This window comes from Lycium barbarum, chromosome 7 (genome assembly GCF_019175385.1).
Source record: "Lycium barbarum isolate Lr01 chromosome 7, ASM1917538v2, whole genome shotgun sequence".
NCBI classification, from domain to species: Eukaryota; Viridiplantae; Streptophyta; class Magnoliopsida; order Solanales; family Solanaceae; genus Lycium; species Lycium barbarum.
In genome coordinates this window covers 97,162,304-97,166,163 of record NC_083343.1, presented here as the reverse complement: position 1 = coordinate 97,166,163, position 3,860 = coordinate 97,162,304, and positions in this window count along the sequence as shown.

The window sequence follows — 3,860 nt, the reverse complement described above, 5'->3', positions numbered from 1 at the left end:
AAATAAGCTAATAGTAAACAAACCACCGGAGGGGCATTTAGACTTCACAAAATATACATAGTCAACTGACACCTACTGAACTTATCACGAAATAGTTGTCATTAAGCTAAATCTGATTTGCCAACTTAAACTCAACTATTGCATGCTAATATAGGTGGACGAACTGAAACAGGACTAACTTACATGCTAACACACATTAAACTGAAACAGAACCAGCTTATATACTAACCCACATCAAAAGCCCAACTAACCAACTAATTTATGCCGGACATATATAAAACTTCATAAGCCTGACCCAAAAAGAAACCAACATAACATCTATCACCCCTAACAATTATTAGACTAATCTATCAGCTACTAACAAGCATATGAAACACATAAAACGCATAAGATGAACAGAAAGCATTTTGTTTACGGATAAATTACGGATAAATTTATAAAATAAGAGATGTTTACCGACATATACATGCTTAAGACGAGTTTACTCTACCAAATACCGAACAGCCATTTACAGAGTCCTACAGGGGTCTGGTATGCTTTTTCAAGTGCAGCGAAATGGGTGTGAGATCTCCGATATACCCTCAAAACAGCTACGACCTCCGAGTTTGCGTAAATTCGGATTCGAAACAGTAACAAGGGCAGAAAGGGAATAAAAAAATGGCTTGGTATTTCCGATTAATATCAAGAAGCAGTGATTAAGGATTAATATTTTAGGGAACTCGGGCTGCTAAAAAAGACTAATTTTTAAAGGAATTTCCAGGCCGCTCCCCCCCCCCCCCCCCCCCCCCCCTCTTAGTGACTCAAGAAGCCAATATTTATAGGGGTCGAAACATCTAGGGTTTTGATAGGCGGGAATTTGAAACAAGAAATTCAAAGTTGAGCCAAATTCATGCTAAATCCGAACATTGAAGCCTCTTCACGTGATTTGCTTCAAATTGCTCAAAAAGGATAGATCTATTCTGTTTTTTTGAAGATTATCAGCGTCTTGAAGTAAAAAATGGGAAAACCTTCCTTTTCAACGACAGAACCACGCGAGTGAGCAGAAGGGAAAGACAAGTTTTGTGCGAAAATAGGCTAGACAGGTTGTTCAATGGCTAAAGAAAGGGTTAGGTTTACTAAAAATGGAGGAAGAAAGAGAAGGGCAGGGGGGTGCGGCTGAAGAAGGAAGGTGAGAGAGGCGCGTCTGATTTTCTTTGCTAGGTTTAGATGATGGCAAAAGAAAGAGGTGGGCCGGGTCGGCTTAAGGGACGATGGGCTGAATCATACGGATTGGATCTTAGCCCAAGTGATTTCATGGACCGACTATGGACTGATTTTACGAATTGGTCCGAAAATAGTATGAGTTAATTGGGCTCGGATTTGGGTTGATGAATTAAAAGTATGGGCTGAATGCAAGAAATAAATTGGGCTCCTAAATTTAGATGAAAGACCTATTTTAATAAACTATATACTAACATGTGCTAAAATATTTCCCAGTATAAAATATGTAATTATTAGTGCTCAGATAATAAAATTATATGACGTCGTAATAACCGTGCAATAATATTTTGAAGATCAACAGTAAATAAACGCTATTATTTAATTGTACGAAAATAAATGTGATGCGTGTGCATAAGATGGTAAAATGTTGAAATGATAAAAATGCGGATTATCATAATACCGGTAATAATAAAATAACAATGATAATAATAATAACATTATTAATAATAATAATAATAATAATAATAATGGTAGCAGTAACAAAAAATAATAACAGCTAGCGAACGCAGCGCCGGTATCAATAAGAGGCTGATAATTATAGTAAAATATAAATAATTATTTTAAAGTTGCCAAAATATCAGAAGTGTAAATAAATATTTCGGAGGAAATGTGGGACAAAATTGGGTGTCAACAAATATAAAATATGATAAATTCTTAACGGGTTAACGATTTACCCAATAAGAAAATTAAGTAATCCATCCCTCGCACCGATAAGCCGTTAATTATAAAATTTTAATCCATTCCCCACCCGTTAATCCGATAACCCAATACCAATAAACCAATAAGCCACTTTTGCAGTTGGGTTATTGGTAGCGGTCGGTTTTGAATAGCCCTACGTGTAAAAGATAAGAAGAAAGGATTTAGTTAATTTATAGAATTAATTTATATATACCGATAGTGTAAATGATTTTTACATTATTAAAGAATTATTTACTGTATTTTCCAAGTTGCCAAATAAATAAAAAAGATTGTACTTGTTATTGTAAAAAAATGTTAGTGTGATGGTATAAAAAATTAGGGAAGACAACACAAAATACCCCTAAAATGTAAAATATTTACCCGCCCATGCTTCTTCCTAAACTAATTTCGCTTTTCTCCAGCTGTCCGAAAATATTTACCCAAGTATCTCCTTGCCCAGAAACCCTTCTTCCATGATACCTGTAGACATCGAAATTTTGTGAGATTCTACAAGTTGAGCCCAATATGTGTTAGGGTTTTTTGGACACTACTCTACCGTAAACCCTAGATCGTGCCTATAAAAGGGGGCACATATTCCCTTGACAAAACATCTCAGTTATCCCATAAACTCATGGGTATTCAAAAAGAGGTCAATATGTGACCAGATATTTCTTGACAACCAAATACTTCAATAAGATCCACAATATCCTTTTATGGAAATCAAATACATCCCAAGAAAGTCCACATATCCAAATCCAAACCATCCTACGTTTGAGAAACAAGCTACTAACGACCCTCGAATTACGGAGAAATATTAGGAGAGAAGAATCAAGGGAGTAAACATATCTTGTACCCGCAATATTCATCGATAAAATCTCTGTTTCTGTGCATTTTATTTGTGGTTACAATTTATTTTCCGCAATCAAAATTTGTTGCAAACAATACCATCTCAGTATGTTTATAGATCATGATGGTATCATGGAGGACTAAGAGAGTGTTTCATTAAAGGACTAAAGCAGTCCTTCATGATATCGTCATCTGTGATATCGTCATGGTATATAAGAGACAGGGTGATACCATGTTGGTATCATAATTTTGGAGACATTTTGGGTAAACAATTTTGGAGGCATGAAAGTGAAATTGGTATGGACGGATAATTATTTTATTTTCAGGGACATCGACATTCCTTCCCCAAAAAATTATATGCACAAAAAGTTATTAAACTCAAAGAAGAAATACTCACTAGAGTCAATTTATATAAATTTCGAGTTTTTTCTTGCTTTATTGCGTCCCCATGGCCGAGTGGTGGAAGAGGACCTAACGTCTACTTTTTCATTTCATGTACTCGTTATTTTTTTTTATTTTTTATTTTTTTGTTAAAGATAAAGAAATAAAGAAAATTTTGCATTCCTAGATTGAATGAGCGCAGTTCAACGACAAACTTTCATGCAAATGCCAGAACAGCAAAACATCATCATCATTATTATTATTATTATTATTATTATTATTATTAATAATATTTCGCAAAAGCCTATGGGGTCGCTTCTGTAACTGGATAACTAGCACTAAAAATCGTATTATAACTGGATTCATATTAGGGTAGAAGGATAGTAGGTAGTATGAAATTCCTTGCTTTCATATTGTTTTTGATACGCTTCATCATATCTAACATTTTGTCTTGTCCTTTTTTTTTTTTTTTCCGCCTCTCTTGAGCCGAGGGTCTTTCGGAAACAGCCGCCCTACCTTTTAAGGTGGGGGTTAGGTCTGCGTACACTCTACCCTCCCCAGACCCCACATAGTAGGATTATACAGGGCTTGTTGTTGTTGTTGTTGTTGTATTCATTTAGTCTAAGACGAATAAATGAGTTCTAATTGAATTGGAATTTAGTGGAATTTTCAACAGATACAAATGAAAAGAAATT